A 16837-nucleotide genomic window follows, 5' to 3' on the forward strand; every position below is an offset into this window, starting at 1 on the left:
AATATTCTTCAAAGTTGATAAATATTTGAATAAGTGACGAATGTGATAACCGATAAAGAAACTACTTGCAAACCTAAAAGAACTCGATCAACAATTTCGTTTTGTTTAATACCACGTACGACGTCGGGATTCTGATGACTTTTCAACGCAACAGCAATTCATATCGTTCCCCTTATAGGACTGACTTCAGCTGTTTAGATATAATAATATCATCCTGTCAGTCATTCGCGGGCGATGTTCTTCGCATTTTTTTTTTCAAAACGAGTAAGGAACTCAGCAGGATACCAGAAAAGTGTGTGCAAGCTCCATAGTAATCTCCTGATAATTATTTTTTGCTTTATTGCGAGTATCACCGCGACCGTATCTTGAGAAGTACCATCGCCAGGTAAGGGACGTCATTATATCTTATCGTTCAAGGAGTTATCTCCACAAATATCTTCATTTGATATGATATTCGAGTCTATCCCTCACTTTTTTAGCTGCCACGGATGGATGCTTCGCCAGTACCGGTCAGCGGTATCTGGGTTGAGCATGCGCTTTCGACGGCTTTTCTCCTCGTCGCGTCGGCCATATTGTTTGTTACTCGTTCGGAGTCAGGTTTCCCTGTTGCGATTAAAGCCTTTCACTATCTGGACGTGCCTTGGTTCATTGTGTTAACTCTCCTACTGGCGTGGTGGCAGTGTTCGGTTCTACCCAGGCCATATTTTCGCCGAAGAAGGCTATTTTTCGCCTCGTCCACGTGAGCCAAAACAGTGTATCCTTCGCCGTGTCAACACGTTCCAGAGCCCTAAACGTGAAATATGGCTGCAACACACCGTGCACCGAAGCAGTGGTGCCTCTCCAAAGTGGAATCTATCAATTCCTTTGAAAACTGGAAGCAAAACCTCATTTACACTCTTTCTTTGGACAGCAACTTCGCCCCCTTCCTCGCAGATGGATTGACATGGTTAAAAAAGACCAGGGGTCAGCCGCTTCGAGGTCTTCACAACGATGGCGAATCAGTGCCATTAGCTCGTCGCCTGACAGCCCGCCAAAAGGTTAACTTCCTCGAGCTGATGTTAGGACAGATCGCCAACTATTGTCCAATTATCTCTCGAAATACTCTGGTGAAAAACTCTACATCCCTCGAGTTCATCTGGCAAACCATCAGACAGCACTTTGGTTTCCAAGTCACCGGGGCTCAGTTCATTGACTTTTCCGAAATACACCTAGCTGCTGATGAGCGCCCCGAAGATCTGTACCAGCGCCTCACAGCATTCGTAGAAGATTCATTGCTACGTGCCAACGGCTTAACCCACAATGGCCAAGCAGTGCAGGAGGATGAGGAGTTAACCCCTACACTCGAAAACTTTGTGGTCCTCACTTGGTTACGCCTCATTCACCCCAGTCTCCCACGACTGGTTAAGCAGCGTTATGGTACAGAGTTGAGATCCCGTACACTTGCCTCGATCAAACCTGAGATCTCGCAGGCCCTCAATTCCTTACTCGAGGAAATCCGCACGTCGGATGATGCCAGAATCCTGCGTGCTGCTGTTGCAGACGATTTTCGTCGCCCTCGTCAGAGTAACAGGGGTGTTCCTAGAGCCCGTCCCAGACAACCCCGCCAAGACAAGGTCTGTCCTCTATGTAAACAGGCTGGCCGTTCTATGACAAACCACTTCCTCAGTCAGTGTACCTTCCTCCCCGACAGTGACAGGCGTTTCATGGTGAAAGCACGACAGATCGCCGGCATCCTTGACAATGACCAAGAAACTGAGACCAGTCCTGATTCTGATTCACCAGACCCTGACACAACATTGCCAGGCCCGGACATGGTGGCCTACCGTGTGCAGACCCGCCAGTCCCCTTACATGGATGTCTTTCATGATCATCGAGTCGTGCGCGTCACCCTCGACAGCGGTGCAACTGGAAATATGATACGCCATTCAACTGCGAAACACCTCGGCTGTCCGATAATCTCAAGTGCCCAGTCCGTCCAACAGGCTGATGGCTCGTCTCAGCTCCAGGTGATAGGAGAAATTCGTACCACCTTCACCCGGGACCACACAAATTTCGCGTTTGAAGGTCTCGTAGTTGAGAATCTTGATGTTGAGGTACTTGCCGGTACCCCCTTTATGGAGACGAATAACATCGCTGTCCGACCCGCTAAGAGAGAGGTACTACTAGGCAATGGCTCCGTCTACACGTATGGGTCCAAATCCCCACCCAACCCTCATGCAACCGCACGTAGAGCATTTGTCCTACGTGCCCCTGCTCCATCCCAGACAGTGTGGCCTGGAGAGTTCATGGAAGTACGTCTACCAGACGATGCACCTTCTGACTCGGAGTACGCACTAGAGCCTCGCATCGACGCACCCAGTGCACACAATCCGAAGCCATCCCAGTTGTGGCCACAACCTGGTGTCGTTTCCAGCGTTGCCCGAGCCATACGGATTCCTAACCTATCAAGCGTACCCCGCACTCTCAAACGCCACGAACACTTCTGCCAAGTCATCCCTGTTTTTGAGCCCCCCGAAGTCCCATCATCACCCCCACCTACTGCTCAGCGCCCGTTGCCGCCCTCCAGTACACGTTACTCTGCATCCGTTCAGGTTGATCCAGACAACACCCTTCCCCAAACCGTTCGTGCAGACTTCCAATCACTACTTACAGAGTACGACACTGTATTTGACCCGCAATTCCCCGGATACAATGGAGCCGCTGGCGCATACAAGGCCAAAGTCAACATGGGTCCTGTCGAACCTCCTCAGCAGAAGGGTCGCCTCCCCCAATACGCACGGGATAAGCTCATCGAGCTCCAGGAAAAGTTTGACAACCTAGAGAATCTTGGAGTCTTCCGCCGCCCCGAAGATGTGGGTATCACCATTGAATACCTCAATCCATCTTTCCTTGTAAAGAAGCCTAATGGTGGTTCCCGTCTCGTCACCGCCTTTTCTGATGTGGGCAGATACAGCAAACCACAACCATCCCTGCTACCCGATGTTGACTCCACATTACGGCTCATCGCCCAATGGTCACACATAATTATCACTGACCTTACAAGTGCTTTCTACCAGATCCCTTTAGCCAAAGAGTCCATGAAGTACTGCGGTGTCGCCACCCCCTTTAAAGGCGTATGGGTGTATGCCCGCTCCGCTATGGGAATGCCTGGCTCAGAGACTGCTCTAGAGGAGGTTATGTGCCGTGTTCTAGGCCCCTTACTTCAAGATGGAGCCGTGGCCAAGATCGCCGATGATTTATACTGCGGGGGCAACACCCCTCAAGAGTTACTCCACAACTGGAAGAGGGTCCTGCAAGCTCTTCACAAATGCAACCTGCGTTTGTCAGCCCACAAGACCATAATCAACCCCAAGTCAACCACTATCCTTGGTTGGATTTGGTCTGCCGGTACCCTGTCTGCCAGTGCCCACCGCCTCAACACCCTCGCCACGTACCCTGTGCCAAACACCGTTGGTCGTTTGAGATCGTTCATTGGTGCGTACAAAGTCCTGTCTCGTGTTATCCCACGGTGCTCTAGTTATCTAACCCCGCTGGATGCCGTCACGGCTGGATGTACTTCACAAGAATCCATCACCTGGTCTGACAGTCTCAGGGCTGCATTCCATAACGCTCAAAAGGCCCTATCCTCAGCCCTCTCTATCACCTTACCTAGACCTGAGGACCAACTATGGGTCGTCACCGATGGCGCAGTCAAGGACCCAGGAATAGGCGCCACCCTCTATGTGACGCGCAACAACAAGCTACACATCGCCGGTTTTTTCAGCGCTAAGCTGCGGGGCACTCAGACAACGTGGCTTCCATGCGAAGTAGAAGCCCTCTCCATCGCTGCGGCTACAAAGCACTTCAGTCCATACCTCATCCAGTCATCCAATAAAGCCTGTATCCTAACGGACAGTAAGCCATGCGTCCAGGCTTATGAGAAGCTATGCCGCGGCGAGTTCTCCGCAAGTCCTCGCGTATCTACTTTCCTGTCAGTTGTCAGCCGCTACCAGGCCTCAGTGCGACACGTCTCCGGCGCCTCTATCCTCCAGTCAGACTTCGCGAGTCGAAATGCTGCCCCTTGTGAGAATGAAACCTGTCAGATTTGCCTGTTTATCGCCTCAACCAGAGATTCTGTTGTCCGAGCCGCGACTGTCCAGGACATCCTCCAAGGCAATGCCCGCCTCCCTTTCACCAGCCGTCCGGCCTGGTTGGCCATACAGTCTGAATGCCCAGACCTACGTCGCATGCACGCACACCTTGTCCAAGGCACAAGGCCTTCCAAGAAGCTCACAAACATCAAGGACGTCAAACGCTATTTGCAGGTCGCCTCAATCGCAAGTGATGGCCTACTCGTCGTCAAACGTCATGATCCCTTGTCACCGACCAGAGAGTGTATTATTGTCCCTCGCCAGGCCTTGGATGGCCTCTTGACAGCCCTTCACATTCAGCTCAGCCACCCTTCTTGTCACCAGTTAAAAATGGTTGCCAAGCGTTATCTGTTTGTCCTCGACCTGGACAAGGCAGTCTCCCGTGTTTCCGATGGATGCCACTCCTGTGCAGCAATTCAGAGATCACCAACAGCACGAACTGACCAGTCCACCTCGCCTCCACCTGAAACTATTGGGCAGTCCTTTGCGGCAGATGTCATAAAACGTTCTCGCCAACTTATCTTTGTACTCCGTGAAACAGTGACCTCTTACATGTCCAGTCTCTTTCTTGAGAACGAACGCCACCAAACTTTGCGTGATGCCATTATAAAGCTTTGCGTGGAAATGCGCCCCATGGATGGTCCACCTGCTGTGATCCGCACCGACCCTGCTCCCGGATTCAAGGCCCTTGTCAATGATTCACTCTTACAGAAACACAGAATCACAATTGAGCTTGGCCATGCCAAAAATCCCAACAAGAACCCCTTGCAGAGAGAGCAGTCCAAGAATTGGAGAATGAGCTGTTACGTCAGGAGCCTCTCGGTAGTTCTGTCTCTCCCCTCACCCTTGCCGTAGCCACTTCAGCCTTAAACTCACGTATCCGTTCAAGAGGGCTTTCCTCTCGAGAAATGTGGACCCAGCGGGATCAGTTCTCAAACAAACAGTTACCCCTCGCAGATGACCACATAATTTCCCTCCAGCATGAGCAGCGTCTCTCCAACCATCCCCTCAGTGAACGTTCCAAAGCTCCTGGTCAGTCAAGGCGTCCTACCCCCCTGATCGATATTGGTGATCTTGTGTACCTTCATTCTGACCTCAACAAGTCTCGTGCTCGTGACCGCTATCTCGTTGTAGCCATTGATCCTCCATTCTGCAACATCAAAAAGTTCATTGGATCCCAGTTGCGAAGTTCATCGTACCATGTCAAGCTATCTGAGTGCTTCAAGGTCCCATCTGACTTGGGTGATCCCTTCCGTGCCTCTCCGACCCTACGCAAACACTACTCTGATTCTGACGACGAAGATGGTCCTACTACAACGACTCACCCTCCCCCCTCTTTGCCTGCCATCCCTGAGGCCATCGCAGCTTCCACACACCCACCAGTTGTCAACCCTCAGTCTTACAGTCCAGCCCCTGCCTCTCCCGTTGACCATACCATGGATGATTTCGCTACACAGTCGCCCTGCCCTGATCCTTCCCCAGTGGAGTATGCAGCCACCTCAGCGATGCCTTCTCCGCCTGCCCTACGGAGATCATCGCGCACCCGCCGTCCTCCTTCTCGTTTTGCAGATTATGACACTGAACTTTGAACACCGATCTTTAAACTCTGAACTTTGACTCGCCCGCGCGTGTCAATTTGTTAGTTAGTCTTAAGTGTATGTTAAATTGTTTTTAGTTCTTGTTTCTCCTTAAAAAAAAAACAAAAAAAAAACAAAACAAAAAAAAGAAAGAAGTCACGCCAGTACCGGTCAGCGGTATCTGGGTTGAGCATGCGCTTTCGACGGCTTTTCTCCTCGTCGCGTCGGCCATATTGTTTGTTACTCGTTCGGAGTCAGGTTTCCCTGTTGCGATTAAAGCCTTTCACTATCTGGACGTGCCTTGGTTCATTGTGTTAACTCTCCTACTGGCGCTTTAATTTTGGAGGCAGCTCATTCAATTTTATTCGAAATAAACGGTGTTTGACGCCTTGTCCCCACATAGCGCTTTACCCATAACTATATATCATAGTCACAGCTTTCCCGTCCTATAAATAGGAACTTAATCGCTTTCTCGGCGAGTACCTCCAAAATATATCTGTGGAAGGAAAGTTATCGGTTTCATCGATGTGGCGCACATATATCCCTACCGCTCTTTTGTTGTGTTTAAGCAAAGAACAACTTTTTTTTCTTTTGCAAGTTGATTATTACGAAGAAACAGCAATTATTTGTGAACACGCTCTAAAAAAGGAAAGCCCGAGAATCAATAAATAAAGTATTAGCAGAGCTACTAATCACCACTCCGTCGGCAACAGATGGATCTTCGCCGTTTAACTAGGCCGAACTTTGCGAGTTACACCTGCCCGGCGATGCACGATCTGGTAGCCACCATCCTCGGACGATGTCGTCGTTACATTCCAACCCTGCTCCGTTATTAATGTTTCTGTCAGCACTGTCCAGAACTTTGTAGTCTGCATACTCTAATTTGAGAAATCAAGAAGAGACAAAGCTTGATGATGTTTGAGCAAGCCTCCAACTCGTTCCTGAATCCATAGCAACAGTGGATACTTGCTAAGATGGCGTCAAATAAGAATTTTTGAGATGTTTTGGTAAGCAATAATCAGTTGGATATCTTTGAAGCAGACGATTATCTCTTAGCACCGACCAGCACAAATTTCCACACAGTGGAAGCGCAATCTGCTCAAACTGGTATTCCTGCGAGAAAAAGGAAGTGATAAAATATGGTGTTCTCAGAGTATTTTGGCCTCCAATTAAGGAACGGTCTGTGGCGAAACTTTTAAGCTTGCACTATCTACTTGTTTGCACTGAGACATGTACACATCATCGAACCGCGCCACTGTTCAATTTATTTAAGACGATGTTATAGTTTCAGCTCCAGGCCAGCGTAAGTTCGTGACAAGTGCAAAAGTTGTTCAGCTCTAGCTAGATCTATAACAAAAATATACATGTTTGTCAGAAGTCTTGACCCATAATGCCTAAGTGAAGGACAAGGAGCTGCAAAGAAAGTGAAAGTTGTCCAGTATTGGCCATTATTTTGTTGGTAAGGAAAGCAGGTGCCTCTATGTGTGTAACTTATGGTTGATTTTAATCTAGGGAAGGAGATGAGTGTTGATTGACAAAGAAAAACAAAGAATCAACGACGCTATTATAAATTCACGGAAGACGAAGGCAATTGGAATTAATGAGTCACAGATGATAATCTGACGAGATACAAAATTTGCTTGAAGTTAACGTGAAGGTAGTGTTTAAGGGCTCTCAAATAACTACGAGTAAATGGTAGAAAAAGGAAATTAAACAAACAAACAAACAAAAACCAAGAACTAAAACGAAAAAAATTGTAGAAAAAGCAAACAAAAAAAATATGAAAACAGGGGAAAAAATACGAAATCAAGGGAAAAAAAAGGCAAAAACTAGGTAAGAAATTAAATAAAATGTAAAGGTAAAGAAAATTCCCTAAAACAGGGAAGGGCCATTTATCTCGGTACAGTTTCGGTTATTTTTGCCGCGGGGTAAAACAGGGAAAACGTTTATCTGAATTTCTCTAAAAGTGCACTGAATTTAGAACTAAAACTAAGCACACATCGCAATATATTACAATATTGCAATAAGTTATACATTGGTGAAACAAGAAGACGACTAGGTGACCGATTCCGAGAACACCTTCGCGACGTAGAATTAAATGACAAGGACGCATCCAAACATGTCGTTAAACACTTCAATCTCCCTAATCATTCTAAACAACATATGGCAGTTTGCGGCCTTTACTTACATCTAGGCAGTTCGGAGAGCTGCAAAGCGCTAGAACAAAAATATATCTTCCAAATCGGCACTCTTAATCCCCAGGGTATCAACGAGCGCTTTTCATTCAACGAATTTATTTTTGTTTTCTCGTCACTACAACCCACAATTCCTCCAATCGCTCTGACGAAGGGCTAACGCTCGAAACGTCAGCCTTTTAACTCTTTACGGTGGCCAATTTACGTTTTCAACTCAGTTGTCAACACTTAATTACCTGCTATACTCTCCCACTGACGCAGCACCAGAGTTTCTTTTAAAACTTACCCCCCTTAAAACTAAGCACCCATGGCTGGTTATAATACTCTAGTATTTAAATATGTCAAAACTTCCAATTGTGTTCTTGCCCAGTGTGGTTCATAGATAAATGCTGACAAGGACGTGCAGCATAGGAGTCGAAAGGTCGTGATCAATACAAGATTGATTAGCCTGACTCTTTCATCGTGAGACAAACGATTAAACGTTTATTTATCTTAATGTATTCTTTTTTTGTTGTTGTCGCTGTCTTGTTTTTTTAATACAATTAAATTGTACTATTAAATTTCTCACAATTGCTTCTTTTTAACGGACGTATGTTTAATTTACAAAGTATCTCTCTTAAAACAGAAGGAAAAAATCTGATGCAAGCTTTAAAGTAACAGTTGCAGAAAGAGGGTCTTAATGGGGATAACCGTTAGCCGTAAAACGGCCAAAAAATTTAGCCGTTAGGCGTAAAAATTGACAAATTTTAACCTTTAGTCGTAAAAAAAGTTTACCGTGAAAAATATATGGTAGAAACAATGGCAATGACAATGAATATTCTGGTAGAAACAATGGAAAGGTGTTAACCGTTAGCCGTAAATTGGCCAAAATTTTAACCGTTAGCCGTAAAAGCCATCACCCCATTGAGACCCTCTAGAAAAAACCTAATGGGTTATTTTCTTCAATTGGTCAAAGGATAAAAATTCTTTTTATGCAAAGACGTCTACAAAGTTTTGGAGAAAAAAAGGGAATAATGAGCATGACAATCGTGACAAGTGACCGTTTTGCGGCCAAATTAGCGTTATCGAGGAGTCCATTTTCCACGTCCAACTAACAGATGAATTTAAAAGTAGTAAGAATGCACTTCCGTTTAAAAGCTGCAGGAGAAGGGAAATATATACCAAATAAAAGTATAAAGGAATAAAACATTTAGTGAAGTAAGAGTCAATGATGAAATTATTTTGTTGGGAAGGTCTGGGTATTAGCGACATCTTATGAATAAACTCACAGTAAAGGAAAACATTCACCTTAGCGGTGCATAGCCTTACAGGCATTTAAAAAACGACGAGGCTGCTTCATAAGACTGGACGTAAATAATGATACACAGGACTAAATTTATGCAAAAAACATGACAAATTACTCGACATAAATTAAGTAACAATACACAATGATATAAACATGTACTTCGAGTACACAACGTAACTAATAAAACATATAAACACTCACAGGTAATTAAAACCTAGACGTGATACACACGGGAAATGGTATGACAATAGTTTCACAGTGATGATAGTGATAATATCGGTAACAATGATAGTGACAATAGTGATTAAACTCAAATGAGGTTGATCTTTAACTATATGTATGACTAAGGAGCATCGACCTACCGGAAGTCAATTCGCGGTTAAGTGGTGTCGTAATACTGGAAATCTGAATAAACCGTCCCTCTTGATGTGAAAATGTAATACCGGAAGTTGATTTTCAAGAAGTAGAAACTGTTCCTCAACCTGCTACGAGGCAGGGTTGAAAATGTTGTCGAATCGACTCTATTTGACTGGAATGGGACGATTCACCTCTTCTAAGGTCATACTATAATGCTGTTTGCCAAAGATTTAAACAATAATTAAGATAACAACTGAGTGCCGGGATAAGCTCTCTGATGGACCACGTGATACAACGGAACCATATGTACCAGTTTATTTACTTATTTATTTATGTTTTTATTTGGGACTTTTTAAAATATCGTAAATGTCGAGCAGTAAGCTTGTATCATTTATTATTTTTATTCACTGAGAAACACTTACACTTCACAGCACATGATGTTTGTAGAAATAAAGTCCAGTAGTGAAATAGCCACTAAATTGTCTCACTGCCTGATACAATTCCTCTGTAGTGCGCCAGCAAAGAGGATTATACAACATCACTTACAAAAATAAATTTATATTCGCTATTGAAAATTGAATTCCACAAACTTACTATCGAAGGAAATATCTTCGTTTTGGGGCTGGGCAAAACATCAGATTCGCGGAAAGGATGAAAAAACAAAAAAAATAGAGATGCACTAGATAGATAGATAGATAGATAGATAGACTGTGTTTTATTAAAATTACATTGCAGATAAAACTGAATTGCGTAACTTCACATTAATTAATTGTACAAACTGTTTCTGCAACACATATTTATGAAACTTGTTGCCGCTCTGTCGGTCTTACAACGATTAAGATTGAAATTCCTCTGTTTCCTAAAATTGTAATTAGCCTGATAACTTTTTGGGATTAAAGAATGAATTTTGTTGTTTTTGTTTTCTAAAACTGATCGGAAAAGTGTCGATGTCAACTGTTCTTGGTGGGTTCTCAAGCTTGGGATGTTTGCTTGATCGAGGGCTTCTTTGTATGATGCTCCAGGGAAGATGCATGCAAGGGCTCTTTTCTGCACTCTCTCCAGATCGACTTGTAGATATTTCGGAAGTGCATGGTGGAACACTGGGCAGGCGTAGTCTAGGCAGGACCTGATGGTTGCGCAATAGATTGCTACAAGATCGATTGTAGGTACTTTAGCCCGCTTAAGTTGAATCAAAAAATAGTGTTTTGAGTTGGATTTCTTTATTATTTCTGTAATATGGTTGTTCCAAGTTAGAGTTGAATTAATATTGAGTCCAAGAAGTTTAACACACTGCACAGATTCAATTAGTTCCCCGTCCACGTTGGTTTTTGGAAATTGGGGGTATTGAGGGCTAAAGCTGATCAACAGTTCTTTGGTTTTTGCGCAATTCAATTGAAATAGATTTTCCTCAGACCAGGACTGTACTTGGTCAACTGCACTTTGCGCGTGACTAATCTTTCCTTTCGGGACGGTTTCTGATACCGTCGTATCGTCAACGTATTTCCACAGATTAAAATTGTCGAGCGAAACTGACAAATCGTTTATCATTAAAAGGAAAAGCCAGGGGCCCAGTTTGGTTCCCTGTGGTACTCCGGCAGGCACTTTGCTCCACTCAGAGAAACAGTCATTGCCAAGTTTAACTCTCTGAGACCTATTTGAAAGGAAGTCAACTATCCAGTTAATAACGCTCTTCGGAATGTCCAGTTGATTCAGTTTTGATATTAGGATGGACTGATCAATTAGGTCAAAGGCCTTTCGGTAATCAAAAAGAAGGACCCGAACTGACGCTCCGTTTCCGTCTGTTGCTTCAAGCCAATTGTGTATCATGCTTATGAGTGCCAGTACAGTGGATGATCCAGATACCGTTCCGAACTGATTTGGGTCCGCTACTTTTTCCACGGCCGGTTTAATGAAGTCAGAAACTATAAAATCCTCAGCAAGTTTTGATAACGCAGGTGTAATTGAAATTGGCCTTAGCTCCTTCTTGGGATCAGTCACTTGTTTTACCTTTGGGAGGGGTGTTATATTCGCCAATTTCCAAACTGACGGCAATTTTTGTTCTTTGTAGGAAGTGTTCAAAATGTCCGTTATGGGCTGTGCTAAAATTTCGGCGTATTCCTTTAGAACCCAATTAGGTATGCCGTCCGGGCCAGGAGCTTTGTGTTTGTTGAGGCGTTTCAGATTAATGTACACTCGATGTGTTGATATTTTAGGGAATTCGGCACCTTCTCCTGTAGGAAGGAGAACAGACGTGTTCTCACAGTTGATAGGCTGATAAGACTGGAGCGGTTCTAGAAGAGCTTCATTTATTGCACTGGCGATTTCTTGGGGGGACATGTTGGTGAATTGCTGTACATCGAGGGAGGACAGTAAATTGGGGTTTTGTTTTTTGGATCCACTCAGTTTATTTATCTCTTTCCACCACTGACGGGGATTCACACCTTTGAGATCTTGCACTTTTGAAGTATAGTAGGCTACTTTGCATAGTTTCCTTTCTCTATTGACAGCATTGCGGTAGAATCTGAAAACTGGACCCTTCTTGTTGGAATGAAATGCATTTTGACGCAAACGAATCAACTCCTTGAGTTTTATTGTCATCCAAGGGGCGTCCTTCGGGTAAACTTTAATCGACCTTTCTGGCATGATGTTATTTATGCCGTTTGTTATCAGTTCGTTGAAATTGCGGAGTTTTCCCTCACAGGAGCTTTGCATATTGATGCATGACCAGTCGACATTGCTGAGATAGCGGCCGAGACTTGTCTTCTTGCTTTCTCTCATATCCCTGATATTGATCTTTTTCCTGGTATGTTGGTTCAGTATCCTTTCCTTCGGCTTTACGATGACTGTGCTATGGTCTGACAGACCAAAGGGGGGAAAGCTCTCGGGCGTTGAGAAGTGATTGCCCATGTTTGTTAGTATTAGATCAAGCGTGGCCTGGCCTCTTGTGGGGAATTTAGACTTAATCATTGTTCATAATCCCTTGATAAGGTTCAATAGAAATGGTTTGAATCAATAATAAATATTTATGTAATATAAGAGGTGAAGAGGAACTAGGTTCCAGTCCTCACCAAATTACCCGCCTGTGAACTCAACTGGGCAATTGACTGCCAGCTTGGCTATAGGTCTTACAACCGACAGCCATGTTACGTTGATTATTCAAACAACAATATATTTTTCACAAACTTGGCTAACTTTTTTATCCGTCTTTATTTCACAAACTCGATCACTTTTTTTATTGTTATTGTTTATCTTTATTTCACTAAAGTATATTCTTATTTTCTTTGAGATAAAATACATATATAAGTCTCACGACTCACTCTTCTGAATCATTACCCGCCCTGATCTCTAAAAAATGAAGAGCAATCTTCAGTGAAGCATCTAAAGTCAGACCAAAATATCTGAGATAGTATAAGATGAAAAAAAAAGGTAGCTTCTGCAGTTGTAATTCAAATTATTTCACGTTACTTGTAAAAGATAAAAACTACTAACCGGCTGACTGCACATAGCAACTTGTTCTTCCATCCCTGACGTAACCAGGGCTACAAGAACAGTTGTATGAACTAATAGTGTTAATGGCTGTTCCTCTAAGGCAAGTGTGAACACTAACTGTGCATTCATCTACATCTGTGAAACATAAGAAGAAGACAAAATCTTCCTTGAGAAGAAAATATGGCTTTGGGCTGTTACAGTATTGAATTATCAGCCTTGTATATCAAAACTGCTCGATGCCTTTTCAACTAAAAGTAAAAAAGGGGACACTACTGTAGATGATGAAAGTCATATGTCCAAAATGAAGAGCTGACTAGGAAAATATGACAAAAGAGATATAATTGGGCAGATAACCTCCCAGATCAAATTTTTAGTTCTCCTTGCTGCCAAAAATACAAGTCTTATGATGTTAGTTCAGAGAATTTAGTATTGGATCAACTAATTATCCCCAAATTGATATTTTTCTTTCTTCTCATCCCTTATTTGGTTGATATTGTATTTTAGTTGGCTTGACCGAGTATTTTATATCCACCGTAATCTCATCGTCGTTTTGCCTTTGTTTTGTTTAGTTTTTACTTAAATTTTGTCTGTTTGTTTATTGATTTTTCTTGTTTTGTTAAAAGTCGTCCTCGGGCCCGTGCATTCCGATTACCACGCAATTCTCACCAAGCGATCAACCAGCGCTGGTTCCTTGTTGTCACGCTCTTTCAAAATCCCTCTCTCGCCAAACATTACGGTGTGCCAGAGAAGCCAAAAAATTGTTTGTGTTTTTCTTGAAGATGCAAACCATGGATCCGCTACATCGATCTGATCTAGATAATTTTTTTTTCAAATCAATTCACCCAGTAATAAAATCAGAACTGCCTGTTGAAGTAACAATTCGAAGGGTTATTAGCCTTGCTCGCCTCAATCTTCTATTCCAAAACTTTCAACCCTGTTTTAGTCTTCTATGAGAGGTTCACATCTGTCTATAGTGTCATATGTAGCTAGCAGTTTATAACGGCGTAAAAATGCACCTGGTTATTACTGCCGTATTACAATTGTTTATTTTTTTTTGTTCCTCGCCAAAAAAGGTGAACCCTCTCCTCCCTTGTCCGATTAACCCTTTAACTCCTATGAGTGACCAAAACAGAACTTCTCCTTACAATATCAACACCGAATCAAGCAGACAAGTTGGGAGAATAAAGGAGAAAACTAAATTAGGGGACTACAAGTTGATCCATTACCAAATTCTCCAAATTGAAATCATGAGTATTTTATGGCAGACCGTAGGGAGAATTACTAATGAGATCTTGGGAGTTATTGGGTTAAACCCCCTTCCCACTTGTACTCCTGATCGAAGTTCTAAGGTGATCGATCGATATTTTTACGATGTTCTTTTTAACTGGCTGTAAAAGGACTCTCAGTTCGGCCAAAGAACTCTCAGCTGTGGCACGTTGTATGAATGATTAAATTACAGAGGAGTGCTGTGAGTTGTCTGAAGTTGTTAAACGGAATAAAGTTGTGGTCGTTATTTCTAGTACTGAATATTTCGTACTCTCTTTTATCTCTAATCGTTTCCGTTCAGTCATTCTTTTTGTGTGGTGTACTCTGAAATTCGCACAATATCTTCCCACATCCAGTCGTAGGCTTGAACCCTCGACCTCCCACAAGGCAGTTCGGCGACATACAACCCAAAGAGGCGGCAGTTTAACGACACACCACACCAGCGGAAAAAAATTTGGAAGTTTAGATCATTGCGCGATACTCTGGATTAATGAAAATGAAAAACTAAGAAATGTCATGTGACGCCCAGTCCCAACTTGGCGTTCTATTAGTGAAATAGCATAGCTCCAAAATCGAATCGTGTATCACGAAATAAACAAACGATTTTCTGTTTCGAGTGCGATTAGCTCATATTCAGCTTCTTTAATACTGCTGGTGTTACCAAGTGCACCGTTTTGTTACACACGTGTGGGGCAAGTCACATTTTCACAGGAGTTAAGGTGAGGACAGAACAAGTTAATAGCGACCTAATGCAATTAATTAGATAAACGGGTATTGACTAAAGATACAAATAGAAATAATTTGAAACATGAGTCTAAAGAATGAAAGAAATATCGATCTTATTTACTCATCACGAACGTGGGAGAGAGAATGAATTCACTCGAGGATTCAAATCTTTGACCATCGGATTTTACGATCTGAAAGTCTGACCTCAGAGCCTTAATTAGAGCCTCGTTAATGAGCCAGGACATACGCACTGTTTATATACGCACACTGCTAAGATCTGAAATGTGGTTAAGTGTCATGTTTGAAAATAGATAAAGAAAGAAAGTGAATTTTGAGCTCCATTGTCGAATGAAAAATATTCAAAAATCTAAATCTGCAGGTCAAGACATAAATTCCTCCGAACAGGCTAGATTTTTTCTCTTTTACACACTCGTGAAAATAATCAAAATCGCTCTTTCTCCGACAACCGAGAAAAAAAATTAATCAGTTTAAACTACAAAATTATTTCTCAATGCTGACATATAGATTATCATCATGAAGAGATCTTAAGGTAGTTTATTTACATACCCATGAAGAATCTATGAAACTAAACATTACCACGAGTTTATCAACTGATATTCTATTGATATTACTGATTCCAATACCATGTGTGCCGTTTGTCTCACATGCACCTCAGTAAATAGCCTCAGTTAATGAATTCGAACGCGTCAGAAAATGCTGGGCTCAGAGAGAGAGAGAGAGCTAGGAAAAACTGATTGAAAACATTCAATTCGTAAAATTCCTGCAATATGCACTGATGTTTTCTATGCACAGAGATGCATGGAATTTCCAGGTGGAGAATACTTTTATAACCTCAGCAGATATTTCTCTAGGAAGAGTACATATGGTATTCTGAGTTTAATGTAATCAAAACCCCAAACGATTTGATTCTCTTCTTCGTTAGTTACGACGAGAAGTCGAGTATCCGTCCTGGAAAAGAGCTTTCTTGGAATTTAATGCGGCTTTCTTAAGGTGAGGAAAGCTAATGAAATAATGAATAGCATATTGTAATCGAAAGAAGGGGAAAATTGTGAAAAAAATATTCAAGACTACTATATTATTTATGGTATTTCTTTAAATTTATATCTACCTCCGATTATAAACCATGATATGCAACTTGTTCTCACAAAGTAGATTTCAATGCAATATTCAGCCCAAAAAAATTATAATCGTTCAGAACAGAAAAATGTATCTCATAAAAGGAAGTATCTTGATGTAAACAAAATACTTTCTACATGTGAGAGGCAGTTAGTGATGGGTGTCCTTTTAATCTTGTTGGGACTCAACTGCGTGTGAAATCAAATGCAAATCAGGATCTGTTTCTTGGAAGGAAGGAACACATTTCATTGTTTGAAAAATAATCGTATTGGGATGAGATCTATATAGCACCATCATATTTGACTAGAGATTTTTTTCACTTTTGACTTCAAACATCCTAAGTGCAGAGTTGGCGGGAAGAAGGTATAAGTTCACAGTTCTTATTTTTAGTAACTTTACGAAGTTGTCACGGCAAAAGCGGAAAATGAAAATTGGAGAAGATCGTAACGCTTTTTTCAAGGAAAGTTGTTAAAAAAAATTTGTCTTATAAACTGCATTGATTTATATCGCCAATCAGCTGCTTACACGTCACTCGCCTTTCGCGCCACTTTGTCAGGGGGATGAAGGAATATCAAATTCTCATTTTTTAGTATAGTCCACTTTTTTTTGTAAGTAAAGTACTATAGTGTTTGTCTAATAAACAAAATAATTCATGGTTTCTTGTAAATATGGAGC

The 16837-nt window shown here is 42.5% G+C and overlaps 1 protein-coding gene and 1 pseudogene across 5 annotated transcripts in view; both read left to right on the forward strand.

The window, feature by feature from the left end:
* The window catches only part of LOC113683152 (uncharacterized), a 230415-nt gene that overhangs the window by 61836 nt on the left and 151742 nt on the right, over nucleotides 1-16837 (forward strand). The gene's annotated exons all lie outside the window — the stretch shown is intronic.
* LOC149051933 (uncharacterized) lies at nucleotides 502-6002 on the forward strand (annotated as a pseudogene).

The sequence above is a fragment of the Pocillopora damicornis genome, chromosome 1, assembly GCF_964200805.1.
Source record: "Pocillopora damicornis chromosome 1, jaPocDami1.2, whole genome shotgun sequence".
Classification (NCBI taxonomy): Eukaryota; Metazoa; Cnidaria; class Anthozoa; order Scleractinia; family Pocilloporidae; genus Pocillopora; species Pocillopora damicornis.